The sequence below is a fragment of the Taudactylus pleione genome, unplaced genomic scaffold, assembly GCF_031769625.1.
Source record: "Taudactylus pleione unplaced genomic scaffold, aTauple2 ptg000431l, whole genome shotgun sequence".
NCBI classification, from domain to species: domain Eukaryota; kingdom Metazoa; phylum Chordata; class Amphibia; order Anura; family Myobatrachidae; genus Taudactylus; species Taudactylus pleione.
The window spans coordinates 42,246-62,431 of record NW_028284833.1 but is presented as its reverse complement, the minus strand read 5'-3'; positions in this window follow the sequence as shown (position 1 = coordinate 62,431).

The following is a 20,186-nucleotide window of genomic DNA, read 5'->3' as shown; positions in this document are numbered from 1 at the left end:
ATCTCCTTTGACTTAAAGCAGGACCGGAGGAGCCGCGGGACTAGAAGAGCATAGGGACCCTTCATTTGACCAGCTGTTTCTCTGCCGCCTGAAGGTCAAAGTGGCCCAAAATTGTTGTGAAGGTAGCTCTGAACAAGTGCTTTCCACCCATTCCCGTCCCGTAATTTTAGACCCCATGGATCAATAACCGCAAGCTTTTAAAGCTAATGAAAATCTCCATTGACTTAAAGCAGGACCAGAAGATATGCGGGACCCTTCATTTGACCAGCTGTTTCTCTGCCGCCTGAATGTCAAAATGGCCCCAAATCATTGTGAAGGTAGCTCTGAACAAGTCCTTTCCACGCATACTGGTCCCATAATATTAGACCCTATGGATTGATAACCACAAGCTTTTAAAGCAAATGTAAATCGTCTTTGACTTGAAGCAAGACCGGAAAATCCGCGGGACCATAAGAGCTTAGGCAGCCTTCTTTTGACCGGCTGATTCTCCGCTGACTGAAGGTGAAAATGTCCCAAAATTGGTGTGAAAGTAGCTCTGAACAAGTGCTTTCCATGCATACTGGTCCATTAATTTTAGACCCCATGGATCGATAACCACAAGCTTTTAAAGCAAATGTAAATCTCCTTTGACTTAAAGCAGGTATCTCTGAACAAGTGCTTTCCAGGCATACTGGTCCTGTAACTTTAGACCCCATGGATCGATAACCACAAGCATTTAAAGCGAATGGAAATCTCCTTTGACTTAAAGCAGAACCGGAGGAGCCGCAGGACCAGAAGAGCCTAGGGACCCTTAATTTGACCAGCAGTTTCTCTGCCACTTGAAGGTCAAAATGGCCCAAAATCCTTGTGAAGGTAGCTCTGAACAAGTCCTTACCACGCATTCTAGTCCAGTAATTTATGACCCCATGGATCAATAACCACAAGCTTTTAAAGCTAATGAGAATCTCCATTGACTTAAAACAGGACCAGAAGATCCTAGGGACCTTCTTATGACCAGCTGTTTCTCTGCCGCCTGAAGGTCAAAACAGCCCAAAATCAGTGTGGAGGTAGCTCTGAACAAGGGCTTTCCTGTCATTTCTGGATGGGGGACCGGAGGAGCCTAGGGACCCTTCTTTTGACAGGCTGATTCTATGCTGCCTGAATGTCAAAATTTCCCAAAATTGGTGTGAAGGTATCTCTGAACAAGTGCTTTCCAGGCATACTAGTCCTGTAATTTTAGACTCCATGGATCAAAAACCACAAGCTTTTGAAGGGAACAAAAATCTCCATTGACTTAAAGCAGGACCAGAAGAGCGTAGTGACCCTTCATTTGACCAGCTGTTTCTCTGGTGCCTGAAGGTCAAAATGGCCAAAAATTGTTGTGAAGGTAGCTCTGAACAAGTGCGTGCCAGGCATACTGGTCCTCCAATTTTAGACCCCATGGATCAATAACCGCAAGCTTTTAAAGCTAAAGAAAATCTCCATTGACTAAATGTAGGACAGGAAGTGCCGTGGGACCCTTCTTTTGACCGGCTGTTTCTTTGCCGACTGAAGGTCGAAATGGCCCAAAATCGGTGTAAAGTTAGCTCTAAACAAGGGCTTTCCAGTCATACTAGTCTCGTAATTTTAGACCCCATGGATCGATAACCACAAGATTTTAAAGCGAATGGAAATCTCCTTTGACTTAAAGCAGGACCGGAGGAGCCGCGGGACTAGAAGAGCCTAGGGACCCTTCATTTGAACAGCTGTTTCTCTGCCGCCTGAAGGTCAAAATGGCCCAAGATCGTTGTGAAGATAGCTCTGAACAAATGCTGTCCATGCATACTGGTCCCATAATTTTAGACCCCATGGATCAATAACCGCAAGCTTTTAAAGCTAATGAAAATCTCCATTGACTTAAAGCAGGACCGGAAGATCTGCAGGACCCTTCTTTTGACCGGCTGTTTCTCTGCCAACTTAAGGTCAAAATGGCCCAAAATCGGTGTGAAGGTAGCTCTGAACAAGTGCTTTCCACCCATTCTAGTCCCGTAATTTTAGACCCCATGGATCAATAACCGCAAGCTTTAAAAGCAAATGAAATTTCCATTGACTTAAAATAGGACCGGTAGAGCCTAGAGACCCTTCTTTTGCCTTGCTGTTTCTGTGCCGCCTGAAGGTTGAAATGGCCCAACATCGGTCTAAAGTTAGCTCTGAACAAGGGGTTTCCAGTCATACTAGTCCAGTTATTTTAGACCCCATGGATCCATAACAACAAGATTTTTAAGCAAATGGAAATCTCCTTTGACTTAAAGCAGGACGGAAGGAGCCACGGGACCGGAAGAGCCTAGGGACCCTTCATTTGACCAGCTGTTTCTCTGCTGCCTGATTGTCAAAATGGCCCAAAATTGTTGTGAAGGTAGCTCTGAACAAGTGCTTTCCACGCATACTGGTCCAGTAATTTTAGACCCCATGGATCAATAACCGCAAGCTTTCAAAGCAAATGAAAATCTCCATTGACTTAAAACAGGACCGGAAGAGCCTAGGGACCCTTCTTTTGACCGGCTGTTTCACTGCCACCTGAATGTCGAAATGGCCCAACATCGGTGTAAAGTGAGCTCTGAACAAGGGCTTTCCAGTCATACTTGTCCCATAATTTTAGACCCCATGGATCAATAACCACAAGATTTTAAAGCGAATGGAAATCTCTTTGACTTAAAGCAGGAACGAAGGAGCCACGGGAACGGAAGAGCCTAGGGACCCTTCATTTGACCAGCTGTTTCACTGCTGCCTGAATGTCAAAATGGCCCAAAATTGTTGTTAAGGTAGCTCTGAACAAGTGCTTTCCACGTATTCTGGTCCCGTAATTTTAGACCCCATGGATCGATAACCGCAAGCTTTAAAACAAATGAAAATCTCCATTGACTTAAAGAGGGACCGGAAGAGCCTAGCGACCCTTCATTTGCCTTGCTGTTTCTGTGCCGCCTGAAGGTCGAAATGGCCCAACATCGGTGTAAAGTTAGCTCTGAACAAGGGGTTTCCAGTCATACTAGTCCCGTTATTTTAGACCCCATGGATCCATAACAACAAGATTTTTAAGCAAATGGAAATCTCCTTTGACTTAAAGCAGGACGGAAGGAGCCGCGGGTCCGGAAGAGCCTAGGGACCCTTCATTTGACCAGCTGTTTCTCTGCTGGCTGATTGTCAAAATGGCCCAAAATTGTTGTGAAGGTAGCTCTGAACAAGTGCTTTCCACGCATACTGGTCCCGTAATTTTAGACCCCATGGATCAATAACCGCAAGCTTTTAAAGCTAATGAAAATCTCCATTGACTTAAAGCAGGACCGAAGAGCTGTAGGACCCTTCTTTTGACTGGCTGTTTCTCTGCCAACTGAAGGTCAAAATGGCCCAAAATCAGTATGAAGGTAGCTCTGAACAAGTGCTTTCCACGCATACTGGTTCCGTAATTTTAGACCCCATGGATCGATAACGACAAGGTTTTAAAGCGAATGGAAATCTCAATTGACTTAAAGCAGGACCGAAGGTGCCAAGGGACCGGAAGAGAATAGGGACCCTTCATTTGAACAGCTGTTGCCTGAATGTCAAAATGGCCCAAAATTGTTGTGAAGGTAGCGCTGAGCAAGTGCTTTCCACACATACTGGTCCCGTAATTTTAGACCCCATGGATCGATAACTGCAAGCTTTAAAAGCGAATGAAAATCTCCATTGACTTAAAGAGGGACCGGAAGAGCCTAGGGACCTTTATTTTGACCAGCTGATTCTCCGCTGCCTGAAGGTCAAAATGTCCCAAAATTGGTGTGAAGCTAGCTCTGAACAAGTGCTTTCCACGCATACTGGTCCAGAAATTTTAGACCCCATAGATCAATAACCGCAAGCTTTAAAAGCAAATGAAATTACCATTGACTTAAAATAGGACCGGTAGAGCCTAGAGACCCTTCTTTTGCCTTGCTGTTGCTGTGCCGCCTGAAGGTCGAAATGGCCCAACATCGGTGTAAAGTTAGCTCTGAACAAGAGGTTTCCAGTCATACTAGTCCCGTTATTTTAGACCCCATGGATCCATAACAACAAGATTTTAAAGCAAATGGAAATCTCCTTTGACTTAAAGCAGGACCGAAGGAGCCGCGGGACCTGAAGAGCCTAGGGACCCTTCATTTGACCAGCTGTTTCTCTGCTGCCTGAATGTCAAAATGGAACAAAATTGTTGTGAAGGTATCTCTGAACAAGTGCTTTCCACGCATACTGGTCCAGTAATTTTAGACCCCATGGATCAATAACCGCAAGCTTTCAAAGCAAATGAAAATCTCCATTGACTTAAAACAGGACCGGAAGAGCCTAGGGACCCTTTTTTTGACCAGCTGTTTCACTGCCAGCTGATTGTCGAAAAGGCCCAACATCGGTGTAAAGTGAGCTCTGAACAAGGGCTTTCCAGTCATACTTGTCCCATAATTTTAGACCCCATGGATCGATAACCACAAGCTTTTAAAGCAAATGTAAATCTCCTTTGACTTAAAGCAGGACCGGAGGAGCCGCTGGACTAGAAGAGCCTAGGGACCCTTCATTTGAACAGCTGTTTCTCTGCCGCCTGAAGGTCAAAATGGCCCAAAATTGTTGTGAAGGTAGCTCTGAACAAGTGCTTTCCACGCATACTGGTCCAGTAATTTTAGACCCCATGGATCAATAACCGAAAGCTTTCAAATCAAATGAAAATCTCCATTGACTTAAAACAGGACCGGAAGAGCCTAGGGACCCTTCTTTTGACCGGCTGTTTCACTGCCACCTGAATGTCGAAATGGCCCAACATCGGTGTAAAGTGAGCTCTGAACAAGGGCTTTCCAGTCATACTTGTCCCATAATTTTAGACCCCATGGATCGATAACCACAAGATTTTAAAGCGAATGGAAATCTCCTTTGACTTAAAGCAGGACCGAAGGAGCCACGGGAACGGAAGAGCCTAGGGACCCTTCATTTGACCAGCTGTTTCACTGCTGCCTGAATGTCAAAATGGCCCAAAATTGTTGTTAAGGTAGCTCTGAACAAGTGCTTTCCACGTATTCTGGTCCCGTAATTTTAGACCCCATGGATCGATAACCGCAAGCTTTAAAACAAATGAAAATCTCCATTGACTTAAAGAGGGACCGGAAGAGCCTAGCGACCCTTCATTTGCTTTGCTGTTTCTGTGCCGCCTGAAGGTCGAAATGGCCCAACATCGGTGTAAAGTTAGCTCTGAACAAGGGGTTTCCAGTCATACTAGTCCCGTTATTTTAGACCCCATGGATCCATAACAACAAGATTTTTAAGCAAATGGAAATCTCCTTTGACTTAAAGCAGGACGGAAGGAGCCGCGGGACCGGAAGAGCCTAGGGACCCTTCATTTGACCAGCTGTTTCTCTGCTGCCTGATTGTCAAAATGGCCCAAATATGTTGTGAAGGTAGCTCTGAACAAGTGCTTTCCACGCATACTGGTCCCGTAATTTTAGACCCCATGGATCAATAACCGCAAGCTTTTAAAGCTAATGAAAATCTCCATTGACTTAAAGCAGGACCGAAGAGCTGTAGGACCCTTCTTTTGACTGGCTGTTTCTCTGCCAACTGAAGGTCAAAATGGCCCAAAATCAGTATGAAGGTAGCTCTGAACAAGTGCTTTCCACGCATACTGGTTCCGTAATTTTAGACCCCATGGATCAATAACGACAAGGTTTTAAAGCGAATGGAAATCTCAATTGACTTAAAGCAGGACCGAAGGTGCCAAGGGACCGGAAGAGAATAGGGACCCTTCATTTGAACAGCTGTTTCTCTGCTGCCTGAATGTCAAAATGGCCCAAAATTGTTGTGAAGGTAGCGCTGAGCAAGTGCATTCCACACATACTGGTCCCGTAATTTTAGACCCTATGGATCGATAACTGCAAGCTTTAAAAGCGAATGAAAATCTCCATTGACTTAAAGAGGGACCGGAAGAGCCTAGGGACCTTTCATTTGACCAGCTGATTCTCCGCTGCCTGAAGGTCAAAATGTCCCAAAATTGGTGTGAAGCTAGCTCTGAACAAGTGCTTTCCACGCATACTGGTCCAGAAATTTTAGACCCCATAGATCAATAACCGCAAGCTTTAAAAGCAAATGAAATTACCATTGACTTAAAATAGGACCGGTAGAGCCTAGAGACCCTTCTTTTGCCTTGCTGTTGCTGTGCCGCCTGAAGGTCGAAATGGCCCAACATCGGTGTAAAGTTAGCTCTGAACAAGAGGTTTCCAGTCATACTAGTCCCGTTATTTTAGACCCCATGGATCCATAACAACAAGATTTTAAAGCAAATGGAAATCTCCTTTGACTTAAAGCAGGACCGAAGGAGCCACGGGACCTGAAGAGCCTAGGGACCCTTCATTTGACCAGCTGTTTCTCTGCTGCCTGAATGTCAAAATGGAACAAAATTGTTGTGAAGGTATCTCTGAACAAGTGCTTTCCACGCATACTGGTCCAGTAATTTTAGACCCCATGGATCAATAACCGCAAGCTTTCAAAGCAAATGAAAATCTCCATTGACTTAAAACAGGACCGGAAGAGCCTAGGGACCCTTCTTTTGACCAGCTGTTTCACTGCCAGCTGATTGTCGAAATGGCCCAACATCGGTGTAAAGTGAGCTCTGAACAAGGGCTTTCCAGTCATACTTGTCCCATAATTTTAGACCCCATGGATCGATAACCACAAGCTTTTAAAGCAAATGTAAATCTCCTTTGACTTAAAGCAGGACCGGAGGAGCCGCGGGACTAGAAGAGCCTAGGGACCCTTCATTTGAACAGCTGTTTCTCTGCCGCCTGAAGGTCAAAATGGCCCAAAATCGTTGTGAAGGTAGCTCTGAACAAATGCTGTCCATGCATACTGGTCCCATAATTTTAGACCCCATGGATCAATAACCGCAAGCTTTTAAAGCTAATGAAAATCTCCATTGACTTAAAGCAGGACCGGAAGATCTGTGGGACCCTTCTTTTGACTGGCTGTTTCTCTGCCAACTTAAGGTCAAAATGGCCCAAAATCGTTGTGAAGGTAGCTCTGAACAAATGCTGTCCATGCATACTGGTCCCATAATTTTAGACCCCATGGATCAATAACCGCAAGCTTTAAAAGCAAATGAAATTTCCATTGACTTAAAATAGGACCGGTAGAGCCTAGAGACCCTTCTTTTGCCTTGCTGTTTCTGTGCCGCCTGAAGGTTGAAATGGCCCAACATCGGTCTAAAGTTAGCTCTGAACAAGGGGTTTCCAGTCATACTAGTCCAGTTATTTTAGACCCCATGGATCCATAACAACAAGATTTTAAAGCGAATGGAAATCTCCTTTGACTTAAAGCAGGAACGAAGGAGCCACGGGAACGGAAGAGCCTAGGGACCCTTCATTTGACCAGCTGTTTCACTGCTGCCTGAATGTCAAAATGGCCCAAAATTGTTGTTAAGGTAGCTCTGAACAAGTGCTTTCCACGTATTCTGGTCCCGTAATTTTAGACCCCATGGATCGATAACCGCAAGCTTTAAAACAAATGAAAATCTCCATTGACTTAAAGAGGGACCGGAAGAGCCTAGCGACCCTTCATTTGCCTTGCTGTTTCTGTGCCGCCTGAAGGTCGAAATGGCCCAACATCGGTGTAAAGTTAGCTCTGAACAAGGGGTTTCCAGTCATACTAGTCCCGTTATTTTAGACCCCATGGATCCATAACAACAAGATTTTTAAGCAAATGGAAATCTCCTTTGACTTAAAGCAGGACGGAAGGAGCCGCGGGTCCGGAAGAGCCTAGGGACCCTTCATTTGACCAGCTGTTTCTCTGCTGGCTGATTGTCAAAATGGCCCAAAATTGTTGTGAAGGTAGCTCTGAACAAGTGCTTTCCACGCATACTGGTCCCGTAATTTTAGACCCCATGGATCAATAACCGCAAGCTTTCAAAGCAAATGAAAATCTCCATTGACTTAAAACAGGACCGGAAGAGCCTAGGGACCCTTCTTTTGACCGGCTGTTTCACTGCCACCTGAATGTCGAAATGGCCCAACATCGGTGTAAAGTGAGCTCTGAACAAGGGCTTTCCAGTCATACTTGTCCCATAATTTTAGACCCCATGGATCAATAACCACAAGATTTTAAAGCGAATGGAAATCTCCTTTGACTTAAAGCAGGAACGAAGGAGCCACGGGAACGGAAGAGCCTAGGGACCCTTCATTTGACCAGCTGTTTCACTGCTGCCTGAATGTCAAAATGGCCCAAAATTGTTGTTAAGGTAGCTCTGAACAAGTGCTTTCCACGTATTCTGGTCCCGTAATTTTAGACCCCATGGATCGATAACCGCAAGCTTTAAAACAAATGAAAATCTCCATTGACTTAAAGAGGGACCGGAAGAGCCTAGCGACCCTTCATTTGCCTTGCTGTTTCTGTGCCGCCTGAAGGTCGAAATGGCCCAACATCGGTGTAAAGTTAGCTCTGAACAAGGGGTTTCCAGTCATACTAGTCCCGTTATTTTAGACCCCATGGATCCATAACAACAAGATTTTTAAGCAAATGGAAATCTCCTTTGACTTAAAGCAGGACGGAAGGAGCCGCGGGTCCGGAAGAGCCTAGGGACCCTTCATTTGACCAGCTGTTTCTCTGCTGGCTGATTGTCAAAATGGCCCAAAATTGTTGTGAAGGTAGCTCTGAACAAGTGCTTTCCATGCATACTGGTCCCGTAATTTTAGACCCCATGGATCAATAACCGCAAGCTTTTAAAGCTAATGAAAATCTCCATTGACTTAAAGCAGGACCGAAGAGCTGTAGGACCCTTCTTTTGACTGGCTGTTTCTCTGCCAACTGAAGGTCAAAATGGCCCAAAATCAGTATGAAGGTAGCTCTGAACAAGTGCTTTCCACGCATACTGGTTCCGTAATTTTAGACCCCATGGATCGATAACGACAAGGTTTTAAAGCGAATGGAAATCTCAATTGACTTAAAGCAGGACCGAAGGTGCCAAGGGACCGGAAGAGAATAGGGACCCTTCATTTGAACAGCTGTTGCCTGAATGTCAAAATGGCCCAAAATTGTTGTGAAGGTAGCGCTGAGCAAGTGCTTTCCACACATACTGGTCCCGTAATTTTAGACCCCATGGATCGATAACTGCAAGCTTTAAAAGCGAATGAAAATCTCCATTGACTTAAAGAGGGACCGGAAGAGCCTAGGGACCTTTATTTTGACCAGCTGATTCTCCGCTGCCTGAAGGTCAAAATGTCCCAAAATTGGTGTGAAGCTAGCTCTGAACAAGTGCTTTCCACGCATACTGGTCCAGAAATTTTAGACCCCATAGATCAATAACCGCAAGCTTTAAAAGCAAATGAAATTACCATTGACTTAAAATAGGACCGGTAGAGCCTAGAGACCCTTCTTTTGCCTTGCTGTTGCTGTGCCGCCTGAAGGTCGAAATGGCCCAACATCGGTGTAAAGTTAGCTCTGAACAAGAGGTTTCCAGTCATACTAGTTCCGTTATTTTAGACCCCATGGATCCATAACAACAAGATTTTAAAGCAAATGGAAATCTCCTTTGACTTAAAGCAGGACCGAAGGAGCCGCGGGACCTGAAGAGCCTAGGGACCCTTCATTTGACCAGCTGTTTCTCTGCTGCCTGAATGTCAAAATGGAACAAAATTGTTGTGAAGGTATCTCTGAACAAGTGCTTTCCACGCATACTGGTCCAGTAATTTTAGACCCCATGGATCAATAACCGCAAGCTTTCAAAGCAAATGAAAATCTCCATTGACTTAAAACAGGACCGGAAGAGCCTAGGGACCCTTCATTTGAACAGCTGTTTCTCTGCCACCTGAAGGTCAAAATGGCCCAAAATCGTTGTGAAGGTAGCTCTGAACAAATGCTGTCCATGCATACTGGTCCCATAATTTTAGACCCCATGGATCAATAACCGCAAGCTTTTAAAGCTAATGAAAATCTCCATTGACTTAAAGCAGGACCGGAAGATCTGTGGGACCCTTCTTTTGACTGGCTGTTTCTCTGCCAACTTAAGGTCAAAATGGCCCAAAATCGTTGTGAAGGTAGCTCTGAACAAATGCTGTCCATGCATACTGGTCCCATAATTTTAGACCCCATGGATCAATAACCGCAAGCTTTAAAAGCAAATGAAATTTCCATTGACTTAAAATAGGACCGGTAGAGCCTAGAGACCCTTCTTTTGCCTTGCTGTTTCTGTGCCGCCTGAAGGTTGAAATGGCCCAACATCGGTCTAAAGTTAGCTCTGAACAAGGGGTTTCCAGTCATACTAGTCCAGTTATTTTAGACCCCATGGATCCATAACAACAAGATTTTTAAGCAAATGGAAATCTCCTTTGACTTAAAGCAGGACGGAAGGAGCCACGGGACCGGAAGAGCCTAGGGACCCTTCATTTGACCAGCTGTTTCTCTGCTGCCTGATTGTCAAAATGGCCCAAAATTGTTGTGAAGGTAGCTCTGAACAAGTGCTTTCCACGCATACTGGTCCAGTAATTTTAGACCCCATGGATCAATAACCGCAAGCTTTCAAAGCAAATGAAAATCTCCATTGACTTAAAACAGGACCGGAAGAGCCTAGGGACCCTTCTTTTGACCGGCTGTTTCACTGCCACCTGAATGTCGAAATGGCCCAACATCGGTGTAAAGTGAGCTCTGAACAAGGGCTTTCCAGTCATACTTGTCCCATAATTTTAGACCCCATGGATCAATAACCACAAGATTTTAAAGCGAATGGAAATCTCCTTTGACTTAAAGCAGGAACGAAGGAGCCACGGGAACGGAAGAGCCTAGGGACCCTTCATTTGACCAGCTGTTTCACTGCTGCCTGAATGTCAAAATGGCCCAAAATTGTTGTTAAGGTAGCTCTGAACAAGTGCTTTCCACGTATTCTGGTCCCGTAATTTTAGACCCCATGGATCGATAACCGCAAGCTTTAAAACAAATGAAAATCTCCATTGACTTAAAGAGGGACCGGAAGAGCCTAGCGACCCTTCATTTGCCTTGCTGTTTCTGTGCCGCCTGAAGGTCGAAATGGCCCAACATCGGTGTAAAGTTAGCTCTGAACAAGGGGTTTCCAGTCATACTAGTCCCGTTATTTTAGACCCCATGGATCCATAACAACAAGATTTTTAAGCAAATGGAAATCTCCTTTGACTTAAAGCAGGACGGAAGGAGCCGCGGGTCCGGAAGAGCCTAGGGACCCTTCATTTGACCAGCTGTTTCTCTGCTGGCTGATTGTCAAAATGGCCCAAAATTGTTGTGAAGGTAGCTCTGAACAAGTGCTTTCCACGCATACTGGTCCCGTAATTTTAGACCCCATGGATCAATAACCGCAAGCTTTTAAAGCTAATGAAAATCTCCATTGACTTAAAGCAGGACCGAAGAGCTGTAGGACCCTTCTTTTGACTGGCTGTTTCTCTGCCAACTGAAGGTCAAAATGGCCCAAAATCAGTATGAAGGTAGCTCTGAACAAGTGCTTTCCACGCATACTGGTTCCGTAATTTTAGACCCCATGGATCGATAACGACAAGGTTTTAAAGCGAATGGAAATCTCAATTGACTTAAAGCAGGACCGAAGGTGCCAAGGGACCGGAAGAGAATAGGGACCCTTCATTTGAACAGCTGTTGCCTGAATGTCAAAATGGCCCAAAATTGTTGTGAAGGTAGCGCTGAGCAAGTGCTTTCCACACATACTGGTCCCGTAATTTTAGACCCCATGGATCGATAACTGCAAGCTTTAAAAGCGAATGAAAATCTCCATTGACTTAAAGAGGGACCGGAAGAGCCTAGGGACCTTTATTTTGACCAGCTGATTCTCCGCTGCCTGAAGGTCAAAATGTCCCAAAATTGGTGTGAAGCTAGCTCTGAACAAGTGCTTTCCACGCATACTGGTCCAGAAATTTTAGACCCCATAGATCAATAACCGCAAGCTTTAAAAGCAAATGAAATTACCATTGACTTAAAATAGGACCGGTAGAGCCTAGAGACCCTTCTTTTGCCTTGCTGTTGCTGTGCCGCCTGAAGGTCGAAATGGCCCAACATCGGTGTAAAGTTAGCTCTGAACAAGAGGTTTCCAGTCATACTAGTCCCGTTATTTTAGACCCCATGGATCCATAACAACAAGATTTTAAAGCAAATGGAAATCTCCTTTGACTTAAAGCAGGACCGAAGGAGCCGCGGGACCTGAAGAGCCTAGGGACCCTTCATTTGACCAGCTGTTTCTCTGCTGCCTGAATGTCAAAATGGAACAAAATTGTTGTGAAGGTATCTCTGAACAAGTGCTTTCCACGCATACTGGTCCAGTAATTTTAGACCCCATGGATCAATAACCGCAAGCTTTCAAAGCAAATGAAAATCTCCATTGACTTAAAACAGGACCGGAAGAGCCTAGGGACCCTTCTTTTGACCAGCTGTTTCACTGCCAGCTGATTGTCGAAAAGGCCCAACATCGGTGTAAAGTGAGCTCTGAACAAGGGCTTTCCAGTCATACTTGTCCCATAATTTTAGACCCCATGGATCGATAACCACAAGCTTTTAAAGCAAATGTAAATCTCCTTTGACTTAAAGCAGGACCGGAGGAGCCGCTGGACTAGAAGAGCCTAGGGACCCTTCATTTGAACAGCTGTTTCTCTGCCGCCTGAAGGTCAAAATGGCCCAAAATTGTTGTGAAGGTAGCTCTGAACAAGTGCTTTCCACGCATACTGGTCCAGTAATTTTAGACCCCATGGATCAATAACCGCAAGCTTTCAAATCAAATGAAAATCTCCATTGACTTAAAGCAGGACCGGAAGAGCCTAGGGACCCTTCTTTTGACCGGCTGTTTCACTGCCACCTGAATGTCGAAATGGCCCAACATCGGTGTAAAGTGAGCTCTGAACATGGGCTTTCCAGTCATACTTGTCCCATAATTTTAGACCCAATGGGTCGATAACCACAAGATTTTAAAGCGAATGGAAATCTCCTTTGACTTAAAGCAGGACCGAAGGAGCCACGGGAACGGAAGAGCCTAGGGACCCTTCATTTGACCAGCTGTTTCACTGCTGCCTGAATGTCAAAATGGCCCAAAATTGTTGTTAAGGTAGCTCTGAACAAGTGCTTTCCACGTATTCTGGTCCCGTAATTTTAGACCCCATGGATCGATAACCGCAAGCTTTAAAACAAATGAAAATCTCCATTGACTTAAAGAGGGACCGGAAGAGCCTAGCGACCCTTCATTTGCTTTGCTGTTTCTGTGCCGCCTGAAGGTCGAAATGGCCCAACATCGGTGTAAAGTTAGCTCTGAACAAGGGGTTTCCAGTCATACTAGTCCCGTTATTTTAGACCCCATGGATCCATAACAACAAGATTTTTAAGCAAATGGAAATCTCCTTTGACTTAAAGCAGGACGGAAGGAGCCGCGGGACCGGAAGAGCCTAGGGACCCTTCATTTGACCAGCTGTTTCTCTGCTGCCTGATTGTCAAAATGGCCCAAATATGTTGTGAAGGTAGCTCTGAACAAGTGCTTTCCACGCATACTGGTCCCGTAATTTTAGACCCCATGGATCAATAACCGCAAGCTTTTAAAGCTAATGAAAATCTCCATTGACTTAAAGCAGGACCGAAGAGCTGTAGGACCCTTCTTTTGACTGGCTGTTTCTCTGCCAACTGAAGGTCAAAATGGCCCAAAATCAGTATGAAGGTAGCTCTGAACAAGTGCTTTCCACGCATACTGGTTCCGTAATTTTAGACCCCATGGATCGATAACGACAAGGTTTTAAAGCGAATGGAAATCTCAATTGACTTAAAGCAGGACCGAAGGTGCCAAGGGACCGGAAGAGAATAGGGACCCTTCATTTGAACAGCTGTTTCTCTGCTGCCTGAATGTCAAAATGGCCCAAAATTGTTGTGAAGGTAGCGCTGAGCAAGTGCATTCCACACATACTGGTCCCGTAATTTTAGACCCTATGGATCGATAACTGCAAGCTTTAAAAGCGAATGAAAATCTCCATTGACTTAAAGAGGGACCGGAAGAGCCTAGGGACCTTTCATTTGACCAGCTGATTCTCCGCTGCCTGAAGGTCAAAATGTCCCAAAATTGGTGTGAAGCTAGCTCTGAACAAGTGCTTTCCACGCATACTGGTCCAGAAATTTTAGACCCCATAGATCAATAACCGCAAGCTTTAAAAGCAAATGAAATTACCATTGACTTAAAATAGGACCGGTAGAGCCTAGAGACCCTTCTTTTGCCTTGCTGTTGCTGTGCCGCCTGAAGGTCGAAATGGCCCAACATCGGTGTAAAGTTAGCTCTGAACAAGAGGTTTCCAGTCATACTAGTCCCGTTATTTTAGACCCCATGGATCCATAACAACAAGATTTTAAAGCAAATGGAAATCTCCTTTGACTTAAAGCAGGACCGAAGGAGCCGCGGGACCTGAAGAGCCTAGGGACCCTTCATTTGACCAGCTGTTTCTCTGCTGCCTGAATGTCAAAATGGAACAAAATTGTTGTGAAGGTATCTCTGAACAAGTGCTTTCCACGCATACTGGTCCAGTAATTTTAGACCCCATGGATCAATAACCGCAAGCTTTCAAAGCAAATGAAAATCTCCATTGACTTAAAACAGGACCGGAAGAGCCTAGGGACCCTTCTTTTGACCAGCTGTTTCACTGCCAGCTGATTGTCGAAAAATGGCCCAACATCGGTGTAAAGTGAGCTCTGAACAATGGCTTTCCAGTCATACTTGTCCCATAATTTTAGACCCCATGGATCGATAACCACAAGCTTTTAAAGCAAATGTAAATCTCCTTTGACTTAAAGCAGGACCGGAGGAGCCGCGGGACTAGAAGAGCCTAGGGACCCTTCATTTGAACAGCTGTTTCTCTGCCGCCTGAAGGTCAAAATGGCCCAAAATCGTTGTGAAGGTAGCTCTGAACAAATGCTGTCCATGCATACTGGTCCCATAATTTTAGACCCCATGGATCAATAACCGCAAGCTTTTAAAGCTAATGAAAATCTCCATTGACTTAAAGCAGGACCGGAAGATCTGTGGGACCCTTCTTTTGACTGGCTGTTTCTCTGCCAACTTAAGGTCAAAATGGCCCAAAATCGGTGTGAAGGTAGCTCTGAACAAGTGCTTTCCACCCATTCTAGTCCCGTAATTTTAGACCCCATGGATCAATAACCGCAAGCTTTAAAAGCAAATGAAATTACCATTGACTTAAAATAGGACCGGTAGAGCCTAGAGACCCTTCTTTTGCCTTGCTGTTTCTGTGCCGCCTGAAGGTCGAAATGGCCCAACATCGGTCTAAAGTTAGCTCTGAACAAGGGGTTTCCAGTCATACTAGTCCCGTTATTATAGACCCCATGGATCCATAACAACAAGATTTTTAAGCAAATGGAAATCTCCTTTGACTTAAAGCAGGACGGAAGGAGCCACGGGACCGGAAGAGCCTAGGGACCCTTCATTTGACCAGCTGTTTCTCTGTTGCCTGATTGTCAAAATGGCCCAAAATTGTTGTGAAGGTAGCTCTGAACAAGTGCTTTCCACGCATACTGGTCCAGTAATTTTAGACCCCATGGATCAATAACCGCAAGCTTTCAAAGCAAATGAAAATCTCCACTGACTTAAAACAGGACCGGAAGAGCCTAGGGACCCTTCTTTTGACCGGCTGTTTCACTGCCACCTGAATGTCGAAATGGCCCAACATCGGTGTAAAGTGAGCTCTGAACAAGGGCTTTCCAGTCATACTTGTCCCATAATTTTAGACCCCATGGATCGATAACCACAAGATTTTAAAGCAATTGGAAATCTCCTTTGACTTAAAGCAGGACCGAAGGAGCCACGGGAACGGAAGAGCCTAGGGACCCTTCATTTGACCAGCTGTTTCACTGCTGCCTGAATGTCAAAATGGCCCAAAATTGTTGTGAAGGTAGCTCTGAACAAGTGCTTTCCACGTATTCTGGTCCCGTAATTTTAGACCCCATGGATCGATAACCGCAAGCTTTAAAACAAATGAAAATCTCCATTGACTTAAAGAGGGACCGGAAGAGCCTAGCGACCCTTCATTTTACCAGCTGTTTCTCAGCTGCCTGAATGTCAAAATGGCCCAAAATTGTTGTGAAGGTAGCTCTGAACAAGTGCTTTCCACGTATTCTGGTCCCGTAATTTTAGACCCCATGGATCGATAACCGCAAGCTTTAAAACAAATGAAAATCTCCATTGACTTAAAGAGGGACCGGAAGAGCCTAGGGACCCTTCATTTGACCAGCTGTTTCTCTGCTGCCTGAATGTCAAAATGGCCCAAAATTGTTGTGAAGGTAGCTCTGAACATGTGCTTTCCAAGCATACTGGTCCCTTAATTTTAGACCCCATGGTTCGAAAAAAAAGCAAGCTTTAAAACAAATGAAAATCTCCATTGACTTAAAGAGGGACCGGAAGAGCCTAGGGACCCTTCATTTGACCAGCTGTTTCTCTGCCGCCTGAATGTCAAAATTGCCCCAAATCATTGTGAAGGTAGCTCTGAACAAGTCCATTCCACGCATACTGGTCCCATAATTTTAGACCCTATGGATTGATAACAACAAGCTTTTAAAGCAAATGTAAATCGTCTTTGACTTGAAGCAAGACCGAAAATCCGCGGGACCATAAGAGCTTAGGCACCCTTCTTTTGACCGGCTGATTCTCCGCTGACTGAAGGTGAAAATGTCCCAAAATTGGTGTGAAGGTAGCTCTGAAGAAGTGCTTTCCACGCATACTGGTCCAGTAATTTTAGACCCCATTGATCGATAACCACAAGCTTTTAAAGCAAATGTAAATCTCCTTTGACTTAAAGCAGGTATCTCTGAACAAGTGCTTTCCAGGCATACTGGTCCTGTAACTTTAGACCACATGGATCGATAACCACAAGCATTTAAAGCGAATGGAAATCTCCTTTGACTTAAAGCAGAACCGGAGGAGCCGCGGGACCAGAAGAGCCTAGGGTCCCTTCATTTGAACAGCTGTTTCTCTGCCGCCTGAAGGTCAAAATGGCCCAAAATCGTTGTGAAGGTAGCTCTGAACAAGTGCTTTCCATGCATACTGGTCCCATAATTTTAGACCCCATGGATCAATAACCGCAAGCTTTTAAAGCTAATGAAAATCTCCATTGACTTATAGCAGGACCGGAAGAGCTGCAGGACCCTTCTTTTGACTGGCTGTTTCTCTGCCAACTGAAGGTCAAAATGGCCCAAAATCAGTATGAAGGTAGCTCTGAACAAGTGCTTTCCACGCATACTGGTTCCGTAATTTTAGACCCCATTGATCGATAACCAGAAGGTTTTAAAGCGAAAGGAAATCTCATTTGACTTAAAGCAGGACCGAAGGTGCCAAGGGACCCAAAGAGCCTAGGGACCCTTCATTTGAAAAGCTGTTTCTCTGCTGCCTGATTGTCAAAATGGCCCAACATTGTTGTGAAGGTAGCGCTGAGCAAGTGCATTCCACACATACTGGTCCCGTAATTTTAGACCCCATGGATCGATAACTGCAAGCTTTAAAAGCGAATGAAAATCTCCATTGACTTAAAGAGGGACCGGAAGAGCCTAGGGACCTTTATTTTGACCAGCTGATTCTCCGCTGCCTGAAGGTCAAAATGTCCCAAAATTGGTGTGAAGCTAGCTCTGAACAAGTGCTTTCCACGCATACTGTTCCAGTAATTTTAGACCCCATAGATCAATAACCGCAAGCTTTCAAAGCTAATGAATATTTCCATTGACTTAAAATAGGACCGGTAGAGCCTAGAGACCCTTCTTTTGCCTTGCTGTTTCTGTGCCGCCTGAAGGTCGAAATGGCCCAACATCGGTCTAAAGTTAGCTCTGAACAAGGGGTTTCCAGTCATACTAGTCTCGTTATTTTAGACCCCATGGATCCATAACAACAAGATTTTTAAGCAAATGGAAATCTCCTTTAACTTAAAGCAGGACGGAAGGAGCCGCGGGACCGGAAGAACCTAGGGACCCTTCATTTGACCAGCTGTTTCTCTGCTGCCTGAATGTCAAAATGGCCCAAAATTGTTGTGAAGGTAGCGCTGAGCAAGTGCATTCCACACATACTGGTCCCGTAATTTTAGACCCTATGGATCGATAACTGCAAGCTTTAAAAGCAAATGTAAATCGTCTTTGACTTAAAGCAAGACCGGAAAATCCGCGGGACCATAAGAGCTTAGGCACCCTTCTTTTGACCGGCTGATTCTCCGCTGACTGAATGTGAAAATGTCCCAAAATTGGTGTGAAGGTAGCTCTGAACAAGTGCTTTCCACGCATACTGGTCCAGTAATTTTAGACCCCATGGATCGATAACCACAAGCTTTTAAAGCAAATGTAAATCTCCTTTGACTTAAAGCAGGTATCTCTGAACAAGTGCTTTCCAGGCATACTGGTCCTGTAACTTTAGACCACATGGATCGATAACCACAAGCATTTAAAGCGAATGGAAATCTCCTTTGACTTAAAGCAGAACCGGAGGAGCCGCGGGACCAGAAGAGCCTAGGGTCCCTTCATTTGAACAGCTGTTTCTCTGCCACCTGAAGGTCAAAATGGCCCAAAATCGATGTGAAGGTAGCTCTGAACAAGTCCTTACCACGCATACTAGTCCAGTAATTTATGACCCCATGGATCAATAACCACAAGCTTTTAAAGCTCCATTGACTTAAAACAGGACCAGAAGATCCTAGGGACCTTCTTATGACAAGCTGTTTCTCTGCTGCCTGAAGGTCAAAACAGCCCAAAATCAGTGTGGAGGTAGCTCTGAACAAAGGCTTTCCAGTCATTTCTGGATGGGGGACCGGAGGAGCCTAGGGACCCTTCTTTTGAACGGCTGATTCTACGCTACCTGAATGTCAAAATTTCCCAAAATTGGTGTGAAGGTATCTCTGAACAAGTGCTTTCCAGGCATACTGGTCCTGTAATTTTAGACTCCAAGGATCAAAAACCACAAGCTTTTGAAGGGAACAAATATCTCCATTGACTTAAAGCAGGACCAGAAGAGCGTAGTGACCCTTCATTTGACCAGCTGTTTCTCTGCTGCCTGAAGGTCAAAATGGCCAAAAATTGTTGTGAAGGTAGCTCTGAAGAAGTGCATTCCATGCATTCTGGTCCCATAATTTTAGACCCCATGGATCAATAACCGCAAGCTTTTAAAGCTAATGAAAATCTCCATTGACTTAAAGCAGGACAGGAAGAGCTGCAGGACCCTTCTTTTGACTGGCTGTTTCTCTGCCAACTGAAGGTCAAAATGGCCCAAAATCAGTATGAAGGTAGCTCTGAACAAGTGCTTTCCACGCATACTGGTTCCGTAATTTTAGACCCCATTGATCGATAACCACAAGGTTTTAAAGCGAATGGAAATCTCATTTGACTTAAAGCAGGACCGAAGGTGCCAAGGGACCGAAAGAGCCTAGGGACCCTTCATTTGAAAAGCTGTTTCTCTGCTGCCTGATTGTCAAAATGGCCCAACATTGTTGTGAAGGTAGCACTGAGCAAGTGCTTTCCACACATACTGGTCCCGTAATTTTAGACCCCATGGATCGATAACTGCAAGCTTTAAAAGCGAATGAAAATCTCCATTGACTTAAAGAGGGACCGGAAGAGCCTAGGGACCTTTATTTTGACCAGCTGATTCTCCGCTGCCTGAAGGTCAAAATGTCCCAAAATTGGTGTGAAGCTAGCTCTGAACAAGTGCTTTCCACGCATACTGGTCCAGTAATTTTAGACCCCATAGATCAATAACCGCAAGCTTTCAAAGCTAATGAATATTTCCATTGACTTAAAATAGGACCGGTAGAGCCTAGAGACCCTTCTTTTGCCTTGCTGTTTCTGTGCCGCCTGAAGGTCGAAATGGCCCAACATCGGTGTAAAGTTAGCTCTGAACAAGGGGTTTCCAGTCATACTAGTCTCGTTATTTTAGACCCCATGGATCCATAACAACAAGATTTTTAAGCAAATGGAAATCTCCTTTAACTTAAAGCAGGACGGAAGGAGCCGCGGGACCGGAAGAACCTAGGGACCCTTCATTTGACCAGCTGTTTCTCTGCTGCCTGAATGTCAAAATGGCCCAAAATTGTTGTGAAGGTAGCTCTGAACAAGTGCTTTCCACGCATACTGGTCCCATAATTTTAGACCCTATGGATTGATAACCACAAGCTTTTAAAGCAAATGTAAATCGTCTTTGACTTAAAGCAAGACCGGAAAAT